At 36.0% G+C, this 21,320-nt stretch overlaps 1 protein-coding gene across 3 annotated transcripts in view; it reads right to left on the bottom strand.

Annotated features, from left to right (window-relative positions):
* NKAIN2 (sodium/potassium transporting ATPase interacting 2) overlaps positions 1-21,320 on the bottom strand; it is a 1,142,378-nt gene that overhangs the window by 401,185 nt on the left and 719,873 nt on the right. The window lies entirely within an intron of this gene.

Below are 21,320 nucleotides of genomic sequence, written 5' to 3'. Positions count from 1 at the left end.
CTCTGCAGGATCTACTGTAGGTTGGGAGCTATATAAGTTCCTTCTTCTCACATACCATGCTTGGCGCCTTTTCTCTTAAATCTAATTTTACACCTGTCATGGATGTAACAAGGAGGCTCACATTGCTTGACTTTAATGTAGCAAATGGTAGCCTAATTAAAGTCTGATAAAAGTTAGATTTCCTTTCTCTGTGAGTGTTGAGTAAATCTGCTTGAGTTTGATTTAAAAATCCCCAAATTGCAAACTTTAATGAACTTTTTAGAAGTTAAAAGCGAGCCTTTAAAATCAATTTTCTCCATTTTCAAGGCTTATCGGCAAGGAGTTGTCAAACAAAGGCCATTGAGAGCTAGGCACTGCCAAAGAGGATGTATACCAATGCAAAAAATGTTTAAAAAACATAATTTTGCTTAAAGGACATTTAAAAATGCACAATTTCTTTAAATAAAAAAAATCTGTCAGATGTACTACAGCAAAAGTGACATTGACAAAGAAAAAATATTATACTGCATCCAAATATATTTTTGCTGCCAGCTTTTTTTTCTTTTGTAAAAAATTGCATGGGGATCACCCAGATCAAAACAAAGAGCATAGGGGGCTAGGAATTGTCCTAAATGACATGTAACAATGCAAAATACAGTTCTACAGGAAGCAGCTTTTTAAATCTGTATGATGCAAAAGCAAAAGTGACATTTACAAAGAAATTCTTGAGGATTTGGTGTGGATTTTATTGGGGACCTCAAGCAAAAATAAATTATTAAAAAATAAATTGTAAGGGGTCCCCCAAAAATCCTAGCATGTCTCATTCAACATGGGAAGGTTACCCTGCCCTCTTGGAAAAGCACCCCATCCCCTTGTTGATAAGGAAAAGGACCTCTTTTTCATGCCAAGATACCACCCCCTGAGTAAGAGGAACATATTATACCTGGTGCCAAAATCCTTTATTAAACAAAAACAAAATATATCTCAGTGAAGCCATCCAGCAGTGTAGACCAAAAAACAAACAACCCAAACCATCAACATGCCAGCTCCCAATGAACTGCCTGTTGTGAATGACAGCCTCCAGCTCTGCAGCTGAATGTAAACAAAAGGGTAGGCGATCCCTTATGGGACTGCTGGCCAGGATGCATGCTCAAATAAGGGCCTGATATGAATTTTGGGGAGGCCTCAAGCATATTTTGCTCTTGTATTTTTGCACAGGGTTCCTGCTTAAAATCCATAGCAGTCCCCTATCCAGAATGAGATTTGGGGGAACCCAAATTTTTATTTTTTTTTCTTCCTAAAAATCATGTTTTGATTGATATAGTGCACCATACCAACCAATGACCATGTGTCCACTGGTGTCCTATCAACCAATAACATCATTGCCAAGATGCAGGCAGTCAGCACATACAGTTTCCTTAGTTTCTAGAAGACAGGTGGCCACTTATGTCAGAATTTAACTTGTGTCATATTCTGTAATTTATATGATTATTCATCCTATTAGTGTTAGACATTCAATGGTTTCTTTCAGTGTAGAGCTTACTACTAAATAAAAAGCAGTATTTTTTTTTCAGCATACTTGCAAGACATTGAAAAACATGTTGCATACTTTCATAGTCTTAACTTTGAATTCTGAGGAAAATGTGTTTCCCTAAATCTATGTTTAAGGCAAAAATTTCTCTCTCAAATCGGTATGGTGAATCCAAAGATTTAACTGTACAATATGATATGGATGATTTGTCGATAACTTTAGCCAACTGTGCAAAATTGGGTTCATACATGTTGGGTGATTGCTAGTTGCTTGGGAGGTCTTAGGCTTGGATCTTTTTTGTTGTGTTACCTATTTAGAAATTGCAAGAAGAGGAGTAATATTTGGTTAAAGCTTACACTATTTGGTGGGATAAATACTTTAGAGGTGATGACTTGGGGGACTCAAACTTGAATTTTATCTTCTAGTTGGAATACAGAGTGGATGTGACTCATGTAAATGAAAAAAGTTTTTAACAAAAACCCAACCTGTTTTTATTTAGCTTCATTGAAATGTTGTTAAGAGTAGTTTCAACATTTTGCAATTCAGAATAATGGCAGGAAAACATTTTGGGGTTTATTTACTAAAGCTGGAGAGTCCAAAATCATACTCACTTCTGCATAGAAACCAATCAGCTTCCAGGTTTCATTGCCAAAGCTTCATTAAACAAGCTGAGGTTAGAAGCTGATTGGTTTCTATTCAGAAGGGAGTCTGATTTTGGACTCTCCAGCTTTAGTAAATAAACCCCTTTGTGTCTGTAAAAATAAACACTTTAATAGGAGTGAGCAGTTTGTATTAGTATTTAACTGTCTAAAAACATTTGAACTTGACAAATATGTCATACAGCTAGCTATCTTGTCTTCCAGCTCCTAAGACCGGACACCTGACACACCCTTTTGATCTGAAGCCGATTAGTACAAATAGATCAACCAGCTCCCGGATTAAAACATTAATAGCAAAGTTTATGTTTGATGAATTCAGACAGGACTGAGCCTCATAGAAGTGAGCATGGTTGCCATGAACATGGTTGTCCTTTACTTTAAAGAATCAGTCTGCTGGTCATAAGAATAAAGGCCTGTTAGAGCATTTTCCATTTTTTTGTTATTGTAATTTTTATTAAGTTTTATCAGTATACAATAAGGGAGCAACAACGGCATACACATGTCAACATACGATATGACTTAAAAGAATGCATCCAACAACAGGAAAGGTATTATACATAATCCATTTCAATCATATCAAAAGCGTTCCAAATCCACTGTTTTAAAGAAAAACTGATGCTAAAGAAATGATCCAAAAAACAACAAGTAAATACAATGTCATAAATTTGGTCAAATTGGGTAAAAACCTAGAAGACCACAGTAATCTCAGATCATACATAATCTTCCAAAACAAAACAAAGAAAAATAAAGAAAACAAATAAAAAGAAGAGAACATAGTATAATAATCATGACATGTAAAGAGTTAGAGTGTAAACTAAACAATATTAGATATTATTATTATTATTATTATTATTATCATACAGGATTTATATAGCGGCAACAGTTTGCTCAGTGCTTTACAATATAAAGGGAGACAATACAGCAACAATACAATTCAATACAAGAGGGTTAGGAGGGCCCTGCTCCTTGGAGCTTGCAATATAAGAAGGGAGGGGCTGGTGGTACAAAAGGTAATAACTGTGGGCAATGGACTGGTAGGAGGAATAGAAGATTCCGTTATTAGCTGAAGACCAGTTAGGCTTCCCTGAAGAGATAGGTTTTCAGAGATCGCCTAAAAGTGGTCAGAGTAGGTGATAGTCTGATAGATTAGGGTAGAGAGTTCCAGAGGATGGGGGAGTCTCTGGAGAAGTCCTGGAGACAAGCATGGGAGGAAGAGACAAGGCAGCATAAAACTGCCAGACCTGCATTTTTAACAAATTCCTGTAAATGGTCAGGAGGGAATGGTTGTTAGGGAGAACAAACTGAAAGGGGAATAGTCTCAAGGGGCCAATGTTGTGTTAAAGGCTTCTAAAAAGCTGTCTGAGATAGCTATGAGAAGTTCTAGCACTCTGACCTTGGCTATGGCTGCAAGGAGTTGAGGTTGCGAAGGGACCTGAGATGATCTCCAATGATAGGGCATTAGTCTCCTGGCTGCAGTCAAAATATGTGCTACCAGCTTCTTGGAACTCTTAGAAATCCCCGTAAATTGCAGGCCAAGGAGGTAATAGAGGGGGTCCAAAAGTAGAGAGACACCAAGAACCTGTTCCAAAACCCGTTGAACAGAGTTTCAAAATGTTTGTATTTGAGAACAAAACCAGAAAATATGAGGTAGGGTGCCCCTCTCCCCTTTGCATCTCCAACAAATCTCTGGTACCAGGCGATTGAAAGAATGTAGAACATCTGGTGTTTTATACCAATACATCAGTACTTTATATATATATTCTTTATGACAAACACAGTAGGATGTTTTAGCTGCTATGTCCCTGATTTTATTTCAGCAAACTAAAGTGATAGTCCAGTGAAGGGCTGTACTCCATTTTTGCTTATATATATGATGTTCTGACGTAAGAGGAGGGTCTTCCAAGATTATTTTATATATAGAAGAAATTACATGTTTGATAATGTTCCTGAGCACCAAAAGATTTAAAGCAAGTAGAAATATCCAAGACTACATAAGGTTGCAATGTTGAAAAGAAAAGCCTGAATTGAAGGTAAAAATAAAAAGCCCTGTTAGGAATAGCCTTTTTCCTTGCATGCAGTTCCCCAAATGACTGGATTTTATGAGAAAGCAGATCAGCAATTATATGAAAAACACCTGCTTGTGCCAATGGACGCATTTGTACATACCAAAAACTATCTGGCAGTGCAGGGGTATATAACGCATTAGTCAAAGATGAGCAATTGTTAGATAATTTGAACTTCTTATTGCAAGTGGTCTATGTTTGAACAGTAAAAGTCATCGAATTAGGTAGCACATGACATGTCAACAACTTACTATCATTGGAAGGTGACCAGATCAGAGAACTAGGAAGAGCAGGATACAGTTGTATCAGCTCTACTATCGGTTGTTGGGGGATTTGATTGACCATGGGAGAATATGGCATAAGTGAGATGCATAGTAATATTTAATTAAGTGCGGAACCACTAGACCTCCTTTGGACCAAGGTGAGAGGAGAACCGAGTAGGAAATTCCATGCGTCTGGTTATACCAGACAAAATTGAGAAAGGAATTTTGTAAGGAACGTAGGTGGACCATGAGCACTGGACAGGTAATCTTCAAACAGATACAGCAGCTTTGGCATAATAGACATTTTCAGTACATTAATTCTAGACATAAAGGAAATATCATAAGTGTCCCACTATTTCAACAGTCAATGTATCTCAGAAATTACCGGAGGGTAATTAGTTTCATATAAAGAAGAATATACAGGTGTACTTTGTAAATACAAGTATTTATTAGAATGGAAGCACCATTGATATTGGTATTTTGCTTGTAATTGGGACAGAAGGACTGGTGAGATAAGGATTGGCAAGGCCTCCATTTTGGAAGTGTTCATTTTATAACCTGATAAGGTAATAAAAGTATTTGATACTTTATGCAAAACTGGAAAGGTGGTATGAAAATCTGTAAGGGTTAATAAGGCCATCAGTAATTAGTGACAGCTTAAATTCCATGTTACAGACTCTGATACCTCATATGTCTTCCCTTAGGTGTATTGCAGCTGCTAAAGGTTCAAGGCATAAAACAAAAAGTAAGGGTGATAATGGGCAGCTTTGTATGGTGCCATTATACATGCTGAAAGAAGCAAACATTGCATATGGTAGCCTAACCTGAGCTGTGGGTGTAGAATAGAGAGCTGCAATAGCTTGGAAAAAGAGGCCCTGGAACCCTAGATATCTCAGGGTAGTAAATATGTAAGGTCATCCAAGCCTATCAAAAGCTTTCTAGGCATCTAAACTCAGAAGCAAGGCTGGTGTTTTAGATCTAGTGATAACATCAACCAAATCCACTGTCTGCCTTGTGTTATCTCCTGCTTGTCTGGACAATACAAATCCCACTTGATCATTATGTATAAACATTGGTATAATTTGTGCTGAGTTGAGAAGAGCTTTGAGTCTATAGTTAGCAGAGGATGCAGGATTTTACCCAGGATTCGGGAATGACTGTGATATAGGAGTCAAATAGGGGATAAGGGTATTCCCCTTTGAGAAGTGAACTATAAAGAGCTAGTAAAGGGGATGACAGACTCTGGAGAAATTGCTTATATTAGGAATAGGGGTCCAGAGGATTTGTGTAAATGGAAGTCATTAACCACTTTCACTAATTTTTCCACAGAGATGTTTGCATTGAGAGCACCTATATCTGCACCTTTCATTTTAGACAAATTGATGGTAGACATGAACTCATCAAACATCTCTTTACTAAAGGATGGGCGGCATGCCAGTGAAACACAATCATATAATTTGCTGTATACATTTTCAAGGCTTTTCCCATTTTATGCTCTAACATGTCAATCCAGTTTGTATGCTTTGTGAGAATACTATTCAATTCCTCTGCCACAGGAGCAAGTTTATGCTGGTGTGATAATTTTAACATCTCTAGCATGAGGGGTAGTGACAGCTACTTTTACTTTTAGTTAAAATGACATGCTGGGTTTGGTTGTAGCTATCTCTGGAGGCTCTCCTTGGCTCAAATCTCTTTTCTCTATCAAGATATATGGAAAGCATTGAAGGATTAAGGTCAGCAAGAAAAGACATTAGTAGTCTTTTAAAATGACTTATGTGCCTATACATTCTTGTATAGTTGTTCATATGTGCTGCAGATCTTCAAAACTACAATAAAGAACCAGAAAAAGTGCCAGGTTCCTAAAATAATGGTACACAATGGCACCCTTCACTTTTTATTTATAATTACGCTTACAAATTTACATATTTCAGTACAAATGTTTAGCAAAGTAGTATTGGGTGTATTTTACAGAATAGAAAAGAATACATATTGCTGCTTTGCAAATGCCAAGCGTTAGGATCAATATGTATTTCTGAAACAGGTATCTGCTATCCACTGGAGCAGCTCAAAATTAAATACATATGTTAATGAAACACATTATATTTATCCAACTTATTATGGTAATTATAAACACCAAAAAGTCTAAACCTTTTCATTTTGGCATTTTAAAAGAATAAATTAACACATAACATCTTGTTTATACCAAGACACACCACCAACGACTTTGTTCCCTGGCTTTGTGGATTTATATGTTTGGATTATTACAATAAGCCATAAAGTAGCAATTAAGATGACTCCAAACTAATTTATATGTGCCCTAAGACCCATGATTAGAAAAGAATGAATGGAAAAGATTTGCCATCCAGATCTTTCAGTTTTCTAAATAACTAATCAATATCCTTATATCACCTTTGATTTATGGCACTGTGTAAACCAGATACATCATAATATTGGTATGAGAGCTGTCATCTTTTACACATCAGGACTGCATTGATTTTGCAGCTGGGAGAGTTTAATTCATGGCCCTAAAGAAAGAGGCTGCATTTCCGAGTGTGCAGCTTGCCTCTTTGTTTCTGTATTGCTGGGTAATGATACAAACAATCTCATTATTATTTTCTCCAGCGCATGTTTAGCACAGCTCATCAGTGTTTAGTAGAGTGTATAGGATGGCTTGTAATTAGTTGAATTAATCAACTTTTGAATTTGGATAGCATAAAGCTTGCTTATTGCAGAAGTGTCAACGTTAGCATTTAGAAATACAAATATGTAACAATGAAATGCATTACTCTAAAGCTGTGAGCATTATGGGTTAGCTAATAGCAGAGGATGTACCATGTTGTAAAGTGTGCTTCGAAAGCAATATTAACTCACTAGCAATCACAAAAGAGGATGTTCCATTTAGTTCTAAAATCTGTATTGTTTTAATTATGACTTTCTAGCTGTACAGGAAAAAAAAGAAATAGATTTGCTTCTACAACAACTCTTAGTACTAGTGCAACTTATACTAATAATTGCAAGTGACAAAATAATAACATCTGCATCTATCCACATGCACAATGTGTATACATGGTGTAATATTTTGTCTTTATAATCCAGAATTCTGCAAAGGCTATGCCACACATGGCCTGTATTTTTAAAATGATTACAAGAGTCATTGGCAGCACTTGTTAAATATAACACCTTATTAACCTTTGGAAACCACTGACCTTTTAAGGGCAACTTTAGAAATAAATGGCTTGGCACATGAGCAACCTTCATTCTTAGTGAAAATCATACACAATTGACAGACAGAAATAGCTTGCATAACCAATCTGTAATGTAGATCTAAATCATGTAAATAAAAATCCTTTATAATATTTAACACATTAATGTTATTTTGAAAATAGTTTCCATTTTTTAAATGTGCAGCTTTCAATAATATAAAACCTAGAGATCTCATCATGAAAGTATAGGGTAACAACTATCTCCCAACTGCACTTTTGCCTTTTCACCCTTTTAGTGGAGACAAATAGCAGCAGCACCAACACACATTGCACAGGCAATGGTCTACCTTTGTCACTGTCGGGAAGCTGGTCCAGAGCAATGATGTACAGTGGATGCTAGAGGAAACATATACAAGACGTGGTTTTAAGTGCATGGCAAAAATTTGCCAGCACTAACATGCAAATAATGATATAATAATTTGAAAAAAAGTATTTATTGAAAAAAAAGCATGGAAGTTGTTTATAAAACATAGTGCTTTAGAAAACTGGATGTGATCCAGAGACAATATGTTTTTGATCTACTTTAATTCTTACTACTTTGTTGCTCTGCAATCAAGCATACAGTATCTAAACCCAAGAAGAAACAATTATTAAATTAAAACCGACAAGTCCTTAGATGTTGTGGCTGAATTTGTTTTCTTTTTTTTTTTAGGACACATAGTACAGCAAATACCAGAAATCACATACCTAACTATGAATTTTCAGCTATCTTTTGTGAACTATAAAGCAACAGACATCCATGTAATGAAGATAAGAAAAAGGGAAGATATTTGGAGTCTAAATCGGGAGAGCAGTTTACGGTGGCTACACTGCACTTACATAGACACAGGTTCTGGGAATTAAGTAGATGGTGCTGGAACCTAGAAGAAGCTAGAAGTTGGAGACAGACTTGTATTCAGATTGCCATCACCTAGTAAGTAGGCCACCTCCACAAACTGAGGGGACACCACCATAAGCCTAGGCTGTGTAGGCAAAACTATTTGTATATGAGATATATATATATATATATATATATATATATATATATATATATATATATATATTTAAATCTATTGCTCCATTTAACAGTTTTAGTATTTTTTATCTGTTTATCCATTTTATGTCTTAATTAAGCCCCGATGAAGAAGGGGATTTCAGGCCTGCAAAACATGTTGGATACTACACTTAATCAAGGAACGTCTTTATGAATATACTCAGATGGTATAGTAAATCAGGGGTGAGTGGGCACCATCCCCCTAGGACAGGAAGTGTGTTGTTCGCAGAATTACCAAATAAAAATGAAAAGAAAACTACCAAAGTTTCTTATTGTATTTGGGCTTAGATACACATAAATAATATTTTAACCAGTATATGTTAATGTTAATGCAATCATTTACCTACATAAATAAACTATAACCTGAATGGACCACATAAATATGAGGAAGAGAAATCAAGTTAAAGTTAGTTAGTTGTTACTTTTCAAAATGTGAGATATGGCCTTTTGTGTCTGGTGGCTTTAACATTTGCTTCCAGAAAACTGAGATTACACTTGTAGTTCTTATTAGCAATTTAGTGGCTACTTCATGAACAGCAACAGTGTATAGCCAGTCTGAAAGTATAGCCAAGTGTGATATTTTTACTGGAAAATAAATGCTGAAGCTTTCAAACCACACTGTATGTAATCTATAATATTAGCACTAGAAAAGGATACTGTATGACCAAGCAGATTTAAGAGAAAACACTCTCAACGTCTTGCTGACAAAGTAATGTTCCCAATTAAATGGCAGTTTCCAGTTTTGTTTGTAAACATCATCAATTGGAAAGGGAATTATTCCTTAGCTTGGTAAGTGAGGTGCAAGTAAAAATATTTTTTTTTAAATTCCCATAGTATGTGTTTTTATATTGTGGCACAGGGTAATTCATATTAATTCATAAAAATAAACTATAGTATTTTGCATGCATTTGCATCATGTAATCTGTTCAAGGATAAAAGATTAAATACATTTCATTTGGTAAAAATGAAATATTTGATATTCATATTTCATGTTTACCATCACAGGCCAATGGTGGTGTAGCCGAGTCACTTCATAATCTTCCTGATTTACATTAGATGTATGGGCTGTATTTTGATCAGACTATTTACACAGCTAAATGATCAATGCAAGTAAACCCTCAAGCTCTAACTCATAATGTATGAATAAAATGTAAAACAGGCATTTTTATTTAGTTACAAATGTACACTACAGTTTATAATGAATACAATACAAACTTTCTCAGGTGTTGGAGTCACAAAAAAAATGATTGAATATTATTTGTATTGGTGCTGATTTTTATAAAATGCAGTTCCATGAACATCCAATACACAAAACATGTAGGGAGGGGCTTTCGGAGGTGACTTCACCACGTGCTGTGGGTGAGCTTTCGGTAACCGGAGTGACCGGAGACTACCAGTTTTTTACTTATGCTGGTTATACTAGTGTTGGTGATGACACTGAGAAATGTGAGTGTGATGCATGGTTTTAATTAAATAAAGCTTTTTAAATAGTTTCACACTATGGAGTTCCCTTTCCTTCCTTCTATATGGTTTCATGTATATGAATGAGGAAAGCTCAGCCAAAAGGTTATAGGAATTATACTGACATCTCTGCAGATCGATGCTCTCATATTTTTTGCACAAATTGTTATATATATTTTTTGCACAAATTGTTACAGTAATGTGATGTTTTATGAGGGGGGATGCACTATGATTTTGTACATTAATTAGAATATGTGAGTTTTTTTTATACATATGAATTGTTTTTGGATCATCAAGTTATATACAATACAATTACTGATATGGGGAAGTGGGATCCCTTTTTATAAGCATGCTTATCTGCATATTTCCTAGATTACAAAACTGTCAACAGTTGGAAAGGTTGCTTGTGGAGATCCATTTTAAATTGTTGTGGTTATTATAACATATATAAGTAATAGCCTTCTATAGCTTTTTATTTAATACATGTTCATAGCATGGCACATATGGTACATAGCCTTGTATTGCTTTTTATTGGTCTACATTCAAATTGTTTGGTGTTAATATTTGAGTATTCTTAGCAACTCCAACCCATTAGAAAATGTATGCGATAGAGACAGTTATGCTGATGGCACTTTATATTTAAAAGATAAGTGTGCTGTGCAAACATTGTAGTAGATCTGTACGTTTTGTTTTGATTCATTTCTTGGACGAAGATTTAAATTTTTGGAGATTCGGACGCATTCGAATCTCCGCATGAACATAGTAGCAAACTGTCAACAAATCTAAAAAATAACTATAACAAAATGCATTCATTTCTTTCGGATGACATCACATGTAGTGAAAGTAGTTCGGGCCCATGGGGAAATTAATTCAATTTTCAAATTTGTTTGATAATTCGGATTCAGATAACAAATGGATCCAAAATGTGTTCCATTTGTTAATTCAGATGTACATGACACCATTCAATATTGTCCAATATGCTCATGTCATTTCTCTTGGTGGGTTGGGCTAGCATCCAAAAATATTTAATCTGTACAATTTGATAATATATAAAAAATATAGCAATCTTTGGAAAAACTGCTAAATTTTTTGAATTCACCCAGACCATCAAAAATACGTAATGAATGCTGAAGATACAAAATTAATTCCAAAAACAGTTTGAGACAACATAACAAATATGATGAAACAAAATTCTTTAATGAACAAATGCATCCAAAAATTTCTGGTGTGCACATATCTACACTGTAGCATAAAAGTACCCTGTACTAATTTTTTTTTAATGCTATTTTTTTATAAGAGCTAAAAAATATAAAAGATTACATTATAATCCTTAAAAAAAGTAATTCAACACAAATCATTATAGAATCTCTATGAATATTAGCTGGTTTGACATATACAGTATCAAAAAATTCAATTGAATATTTCTGGTGCTTATAAGAAAGCATCTTAAAAAACCTTATTGAAATGTCATTTATTACTGATATATGAAGTGTTATTTATGTAAAACAATTTTACTTAACAATCATTTATGATTTTTGTCATTCTAAAAATCCAAAATTCTAAGGTTCATACATAAAATATTAATGTGTAAGCATAAACCTTAAAATCTCTGAAATTACCTAATTAGTGTCTAACTCCTCTGACTTAAGCAGGATATACATGTGTCAAAATTTGGCTGGTTCAGCAGTAATTGGATGAATTTTGATGTGTGTGTATCTCTGCCTGTTCAATTGGCTGCAGTGCTGATCTGTATATTCTGATGGGGGACTTCCCACTGTTTGAATAAAATAGCTCAGCAGGAGAGATACTGTATATGGATGCGGGTATCTGTCAGGTTTTTTTTTTCATTGAGCTTTCTGCTTAATAGTTTATTTCCATCAAAAGGCTTGGAAAAACATGTAATATGCTAGCAAGTAAAGTAATACTTCATATTACCTTTACTAAAAAGTAGGTTTTATTTTTAAAAGCTAATATAAATTAAGAAAATATGTAGAAATACATTTTATGTTGCTTAGAAATACTTCAATGTATTTTAAATAGTATCCTAAACTATCTTTATATTTGATGCCTGTAAATCCTACACATCAGTGTTCAGACTGAGAGGGGAAGAGGCAACACTTTAGACCAACCATACTTTATGATTTGCACAGTGCTGTGAATCTAATCTAATCAAATGGAGCTTGCTGATTTGAGGATTGAGCTGCTGTTCCTTCACTATTCAGTCAGAGCTTTCAAACCAACCCTATTGTACAGAGGTGAATAAAAATGTGGCTGTTTGGGATAGAAAACATTTTTTGTAGCACATAAGACCTTTCCCATATGTCTTTTAGTGATGTATTTAGCTGTTTGCCTACGTTTGCATTTTTATGTAAATATATCATCAAATGTATAACAAAAGTATGGCCATAATTGTGTTAAAAGTATAGTATTTTTATGTTGCATGTAAAGCTCTAAGTATTCATGACACATTTCTTATTTACAAAGGAATAGAATTAAGTTACCTTAAGGACTGGACTTATTCAATGCTCTGCCCAGCTAATTACAGAAAAAAAAACTCATGGATGTTTAGCACAATAACAGCTATGCTTTTAATGCATACAAGGTATCAACTCATAGCTACAAATAATTCACAATCTGCACTTATCATAATATCAGTTTTGCATTTATCATAGCATAATTAAAAGGAATTTAACTAAATAAGAGCACAAAAGATGCAAGCACATATATCACATGAAATGGAGTTACAGTACATGGATACTGCATTAGGGCTGTTATTCAGTATTAAAGACACTTTTGTTCCACGCATTACTTGCACATTTAATAATTTTGTTTCTGGCAACAGAAAGGGAATTTTCCTTTAGTTTAGGGACTATGGTGACAGATCACTTTACAAGGAATACTTAAAGTGATAGTTAACTTGTACACTTGTAATTACAGGTAAGCTTACAATCAAGCTTACCTGTAGGTACAATTAATATCTCCTAAACATGCACCGCTTAGGAAATATTTGCATCAGAAATCGCCAAAGACATTACCTGCACATGGACAGTGATGCTCTGCATTCAGGGCTTCCATGAAATACAGAGCACTGCACCACGACCATGAGTGATGTCATCGCAGCCCGGCCATTCAAATGACTGGACCACATGAACCCAGAAGGAAAACAGGGTGAAGATGGAAGCCTCAGCTGCAGTGACAGATTGCCATTGGAGGGCTTTGTTTCTAAGGTAACTTGATCAGAATGATTCAGAAAAAATGAGGAAGGGTTGTAACAGCGCAAACACTGCAAAGTCCTGGGAAATGGTAGTATGGGGGGATCATGGTATTAGTGGCTACTGTATGAAGAACGTAGGATTCCGTGTGGCACTGAGGGCAAGGCTTCCAAATAAGCTGTAGAAACTTCTGTAGATAAGAAAAAGGAGAGAAGCGCCTCTAAGTGCAATAAGTCTTTTTATTCAAGTCTAAATGTAGAAACACTCACATGTGTGAAGTAATCATAAGCATAAAAACCGTGGTTAACAATAGTTAACGGTGGGGTGGTAACCCGGGTGAAGAGCCGTCATCTTACTGCGATGTGGGGAGGTCAGCTCTCGACTGGAACAGCGTGGTGGCTGGAGGGGAACAGCGGTGAGGCCGGCCGGCGTGCACGTCCTCCCTCAGAGCCAGATGGAACGCACGCTGGAATGTAGCGGCGGCTTGGCCGTGATGACGTCAGATCCCAGGGTGCACTGTGATGCGTTTCGGAGCATGCACTGGCCGTGGAAAGCAAAAGTGCACTGCTTTTTCAAGCAGGGGGAGGTGGATGAACAGGGGTGAATATATAGGGAACGTGAGTCTAACTTATCAATTAACCAATTAACCAGTGATTGACCATTGCTGTCAGGTGAATAGTGTAAAGTCATGGATGTTAAATGGGGGGGTAAAGGAAACCAAATGGAAAAAAGAGAGCATGTAATAAATAAGAAAACAGAAGACAAAAGAAAAATGATGAAATGAAAAAATGATGAAAAAATGAAAAAAAGAAAGAGAAATGAAAAAAAAAATTAATGAAATGAAAAATGACATTAATAAAAGATTTTTGAACAGCTGAAAATCAAAGAAGCTATGTGAAAAAAGATGATGGGGGTAATAAGAATACAAAAGGAAACAAAGAAAAAAAAATTATATTCTGGGAGATTAGTGGGGTAAAATGTTCACCTTGCAGCACTGGCACATCAATTATGTAACAGTAGTGAGCAGATATTTAGTGGTAATACAGCATGATTGCAAGGTGGGATATGGTTATGGCTCTACAGGAGCTTCATAATAATTATAACATATATACATGTTTCTAGCGGGTATATTGACAATGGGTGTTAACATGGTACGATGATAAACATATTGGTAATAATACATGAAAATGACATTATAAAGAGTAAATTACATTGTAAAAAATAGTAAAAAAATAGAATAAAATATAAATAATGAAAAAAAGGTTATAAATAATAAACTAAAAATTGTATTAAAAAATGAATAAAAAAAAAAAATTCGATAAAAAATTTGATAAAAAATTTGATAAAGAATGTGCTAGTATGTGGTGCAAGTCAAGTTTACTATTACCGATTGCACATGATTGGATGATGGAAGTCAGTAGAGCTTCATCTCATTCACTAAGCTAAGGGAAAATTCTCTTACAAAGGGAACAGCCTATTAAGTAAATTAGCCCAATAGTTTTTACAATGTGTGTTCAACATTGACAATGAAGAAGCACAAATGGGAGACAGTTGTCACTTTATAATATGAAGGGCCTGAACAAGGACCTTTATGGAGGGATTGTAAGTACTTATTTAATGAAAGCTGCAAATTTAATCATTTCACTCCTATGGGTAAAACAAATCTAAATCCTAAGTACAATTTTGCAACCTTGACATGTGTGAGTAAAATATCATCACAACTACTTTGTATATTCAGGTGAATTATACCTTGTTTTTTTCAGGAAAAATTGGGCTTTCATTTGGTAATAAATGGTAATGGATATCTCCTGATTTTTTTTTTATTATCAAAGGAAAACTGGCCCAAAATAGTAAAAAAATATATATTCTTTTAATTTAGCTGTGTGTTTCTTGTTACCACCATAACCTACCATCAAAGAGCAACCCAACATTTTCCAGCTCTTGACAACCACGATACCATACATGTGTATGTTATTTGTTGTTTGTACCCATAGTACAGCCCAGAAACAATAGTGCACATTTTGTTTTTTTTTGTTTTTTTACCTAAAACACACTGACACTAACTGACACTGATACCAATTTTTTTTAAATCCTGACCTTTGACCCTGGACTTTTAACCTTGACCTTTGACCATGACCAAACACTTACCCTGGCATTGAACTATATCAAACCTTGATCTAGGTATTTTTTATTTTATTTTTTAATATTTATTTATTTATCTTTTTTTTCCCTCTATGCTAGGAGTTAGAGAGATACACTGTATCTCTTTCCTCCATTCATAGAGAGAGAAAAAAACAAGGGGGCTGGGCTATACAGTGACTGATCAGTGTGATAGTCAATCAGGGGCTAACATGAGGCTGTCATGTGACCCGGAATCGGGAGTCCCGGGTCTTGGTCGTTAGAACGGGATCCGGGGCTCTCAGTGACACCCCAGTCTTTGTGCTGGGAGCACGCTGTGTGGCACGTTCTCAGCAGAAAGACAGGTACGCAAATATGCGGCCCATGGAAAAAAGCCCAGTTCTGTGAGGCCGCATATTTGTGTTACGTCAGCGTCAAAGGGTTAAAGAGAATGGAAAATAACTGCATTTCATTAACATGTTAAAGAATATGAGATTTTAGAGACTGGGTTTCAATTTACTATTAGTAGGCTAAATAACACAGATAGCCACTAGAGCAATGGTTGTCAACTTATGAGCTAAATAGGACCTCAGATGTGGCCCTTGAAGTCACCAAAGGGATGCACATACTGTTCAATATATGTAATGCTGAGGGACTGTCAGAAACTGCAGCCCTAATACAAGAAATGAGTGTCAGAGAGAGTAGACAAACTACATTTTTGGCTGGGGATATTCAGCAGAAGATAATATTAAACTGGGAACATGTTATATGAGGCTAGTGGAGATCAATGCTATTACCCTAATCAGTGTTCCTACTACAGACTGCTGAGGTCTGGGCCACACATCATATACCTAAGGGCCGCATGTAGCCCTCTGGCCACAGGTTGGGCACCAGGGCACTAGAGGAAACTCATCATGTATAGTTCACAAATGGAAATAATGTACAACAATATACAATATATAATTAAAACAAAATTATATATTGTATATACACAAACTTTGTTTCACATTTATTCAGGATGCACCTATGCCAAAGGATTGCCAAAGCATGTTAGACTTTCTAAAGAGAGAGCACAGCAGAATATACTCTGTCTCTGATTGAAATTGTGAATGGGTCCATACAAGTACGGCTAAGATGGAGATGAACCACTGCTCTGACATACAATTGTATGTGCACATTTCAGCTTGAACTATGTAAACAAGCTTTTTATCAATAAGAGGCAAAAATGAAGTGGGAGACAGGCGTAAAAAATGTGAAAAGGAGCCCAGAGCTTCATCTGGTGGCTGCATGTGAAAATACAAAAAAAATAAAAGGCAATATTTCATATTTACCTGACTGAAAATTTTTTGCTTAATTATATTTTTAGTCTTAATCATATTAAAGGACTTAATATATTTAAGAAAATATTATACACTCACTTTAATTTCAATATACTAAGTTTAGGATCATGTTGATCTCCAATGTGGAATAAGCTTCAATAGATTTTACTCATAAACAAAAGACTCTTGGCCATCTGGAAAACAAAACAAGATCTGAATTCATACACAGCACAGCTAAGGGAGAAGAACTCTCGAGCCCTGATTGGAGGGAAGGGATACATCCCTTCTTCGCTCCACACAAAGAACAAGCACAGCTGTGGCTGTCAATCACAGGCTGCGTGTCAGAGCTCACCTCTCCCATCATCTTTTTTCTCTCGGGGAAAAGCTATCAGAAGTGACTCATGCAGATAACAGAAGAACAGAGCAGCAAAGAGAAATCACACTCAGTTGCTTGGATAAATACATGTGCACAGTATAGAAGGATGCACTTTGTTTATATTTCATATCTGAGGTTTAAAGAGAATCCCATTGAACTTTATAGAGCAAATCTTGTTGTTATATTTTGACTAATAGACAATCTACTATCAAAAAATACATGGAAAGATGGGCACTGCCATGGGAGACCTTTACCAATATAAAAAATACAAAATACTATACGAGGGCAAGGGGAAAGGGTCTTTTTATGTATCCTCTATGGCAAAGAAACAAATACACAGATTATTTAAATAACTTTGCCTGCGGGATGCCTTCAAAATTAATATAGTGTTACAGAACAGTATGATTTTCATGGACAGCAAATGTATACATTTTACAGTTAGCTTGACATACATACTGCAGATCAGCTCCACAATCTGAGTCATTTCAGGTAGAATAAAAGCTTTTTTTGGTAGTGTTTGTAGGGACAACTGCTTTTTCATCAAATAGTAACTCACTGTTACTGCAAAATTTTTCCTACCACTGACAAACTTATATCATTAAGAAGTGAGAGACTGCAGATGATATGCAGTGTAAAACTGACCAGATGTAGAACATTTTTAACAGGACAATTGGCTGAATTTTACTAAACAAAAAGGATACAAGCTGGTGTTTTACTACAAGTATTAAAGGTTAAGTTCACCTTTAAAAAAATAAAAAATAAATGCACATTTTTATTGCAGGTAAAAAAAAAATAGCATTTGTTATTTTTTTTTTAAGAGTCTGTAAAGCATTGCACCCATGGTCAGTAGATTGCAGGTGCAATGTCAGGGTCCTGCAGACTCTTCCCTATGGACTCCCGTAGAGGCAGTTACTCAAGTCCATGAAGATCAATGAACTATGAGAGTGCTCACCAGTTTATTGAGAACTACAAGCTGTTTGCCGCAATGGCTGATGGTACTCGTAGTTCATGCATTCACAGAACTGTGTGAATGAATGATGTGGTTGTGTGGGCCAGGCTGTATTTGAATTGTGACAGTGGATGCAGGGAGACGATCCACCTGACGTTCACAATGGGGGACCAGGTCAGGGTGCCGGCAGGTGCTTTAGTAACATTTTACATGTTACACCCTGAATATGGGTGTAACATGTTACTAACGGTACATTTATTAATGGTACAAATTTACTATAGCAATATCGAAGGCACTTCAGTGCTTCTAGCCATGATATGGAGATATATGTGAGCATCAATCATGGATCACTGTCCCACTACTCTAAAAGGCACACTGGCAGCTCATGAACAGACTGAGAACTCTGAATAAAAACACAAACAGATCACCTTGGCCTCGTGTAGTAATTTAGTCCATTTATTTAAAAAAAATTTAAGGCTTGAGAAAGAGCAGGGATACCTGAATGTCGCTACTGTGATTTATGATGTGTGAGTAATGAATATAGATATCTTTTGTGCTGAAACCCTTCTTGATTTGTGCTTGTTTGTGCTGGCTGTGGGGACCATCTGACTGTGCACACAACTTTTTTGTTGGTGGTTCTGTTCGCCCTTCTGATATATCCTTATTTTAAGTTCAGTTTCTTAACTGACCCTATACTATCCCTATGTTGTTTGTCAGCTTTTCCTATATTTACGTAAAACAGCTTCCAATTCAATGATACCATGGCCGCTCTGTGCTCCTTTTAAAAATGATCTACTGTAAATAAAAGCCCCCTTAATGGTAATTCCAGGCCTGCTAGCCATAGTTCAAAAGCCATGCAGCGCATTATGGTTTAAAAAGGTCTCAAGGGAATCTGCACAAAACCCACTGGACCTCAAACTCACAGAACTGACCTTGAACTCATGCTAGTGGTGAACCTGAATCTCACCCTCAGCCATATGTATGTAGATAAGCCCATATTGCAATTAAAAAGGTGGGGAAGGTGCTCATACACCAAAAAAAGCTGGTGGCTTCTGAATATATAGAGCAATTTTGCTATATGCAAGAGTCATTGTCAAGGGCCCACTTTTATTGTAAATTTGAAAAAGTTAGATTTACATGTGTGTTTCATAAATGAATGTGTTTAGTTTACTTGATACATCCTAATAAGTAGAAAATGTCAACATCTTATTGTAAAGGTCAAGAAAATCCTAACTGTAAGCTTTCAGATAGACATAAATCTAAAGATCAGGAAAAGTTTTGACTATCCTTTATGTGGCTGATCAAGTGTGACATCTGGTCTGCAGGAGATGAGAAAGTAAAAGACAGAGAGGGCACTGAAGGCACTCATGAGATATGATACTGAAAATGATAACCAAGTCACTTGGGAGTCCAGCAGTACAGTTCAATAAATCATGGAACTGTAAGCTATTCATCATCAAGACTTATACAGAATGGTCTGGTATTCACTGTGTTATCTGCTGCCCCGTGACCTATACCAGATGTCGAAACACTGTCTGTGTGCATAGATTGCTTTGCTGAGGTGAATACTGTTGTTTGCCAGATAAAGTGTTGTTTTATTAAGATTTTTATTGAATTCCCATGACATGTCTGGGTCTACAGATAAAAATCTAAAAGAAAGTGCAATACAACCAGACATATCAGTTAACCTGCTCATGAAGGAATATATTTCATACTTTTATAACTTAACCATATTTTGCAAACTTAATTTGAAAAAAATCTGTTAACTTGTAAGGTCTACTAGTAGCATTAGTCCTTATCTGGCTTTTCTTTTTTATGAGTCTGATTCAAGCTTGAATTAAAAGGTTGTCTGAAGTCTGGAAGATGTTGCCATGTCAACTAAATGCCTTTGTGCTGATAATATAGGCTTTCCCTTAGCTTCTTAGTGTGTTTAACAATGTTAGATAATAGTAAATGAAAAATTGTAAGTCATAAATATAAACACCTTTTTGTAAGAGTGGGTAAAGGTTAGATCCTCTGTTGGGATTTTATTTTTGTCTACGGACAGTTGCAAGAAAAAGTATGTGAACCCCTTGGGATTACGTGGAGTTTTGCATGAATTGGGCATAAAATGTGCTCTGAACGTCATCTAAGTCACAACAATAGAAGAACACAGTCTGCTGAACATAATACTACACAAATATTAGATGTTGCCATGGTTTAATTGCACATAACATGTAAACATTCACAGTGCAGGGAGGAAAAAGTATGTGAACCTTTAGACTTAATAACTGGTTGACCCTCCTTTGGCAGCAATAACCTCAACCAAACGTTTCCTGTAGTTGCAGATCAGACCTGCACAATGATCTGGAGTAATTTTGGACCACTCCTCTTCACAAAACTGTTTCAGTGTAGCAATATTCTTGGGATGTCTGGTGTGAATCACTCTCTTAAGGTCATGCCACAACATTTCAATCGAGTTGAGGTCAGGACTCTGACTGGGCCACTCCAGAAGGCGTATTCTGTGCTGTTGCAGCCATTGTTTTGTTGGATTACTTGTATGCTTTGTGTCATTGTCCTGTTGCATCACCTATCGTCTGCGGAGCTTCAGTTGGCGGACAGATGGTCGTACGTTTTCCTGCAACATGTCTTGATAAACTCTGGAATTCATTTTCCCATCAATGACAACAATCCATCCAGGCCCTGAGGCAGCAAAGCAGCCCCAAACCATGATGCTCCCTCTGCCATGTTTTACAGTGGGGATGAGGTTTTGATGTTAGTGTGCGGTGCCTTTTTTTCTCCACACATAGTGTTGTGTGTTCTTCCCAAACAACTCAATCTTGGTTTCATCTGTCCATAGTATATTTTGCCAGTAGTGCTGTGGAACATCCAGGTTCTCTTTTGCAAACTTCAAACGTGCTGCAATATTCTTTTTGGACAGCAATGGCTTCCTCCGTGGTGTCCTCCCATGTACTCTATTCTTGTTTAATGTTTTCCTTATTGTAGATGTGTCAATAAAAATGTTAGCATGTGCCAGAGATTTCTGTAGGTCTTTAGCTGACACTCTGGGATTCTTCTTTATCTCAGGCAGCATTCTACGCTGTGCTCTTGCAGT

Source organism: Staurois parvus, unplaced genomic scaffold (assembly GCF_062004578.1).
Source record: "Staurois parvus isolate SC_StPar_1 unplaced genomic scaffold, SC_StPar_1.0 ptg000397l, whole genome shotgun sequence".
Taxonomy (NCBI): domain Eukaryota; kingdom Metazoa; phylum Chordata; class Amphibia; order Anura; family Ranidae; genus Staurois; species Staurois parvus.
This window is presented reverse-complemented; position numbering and strand designations above follow the sequence as displayed.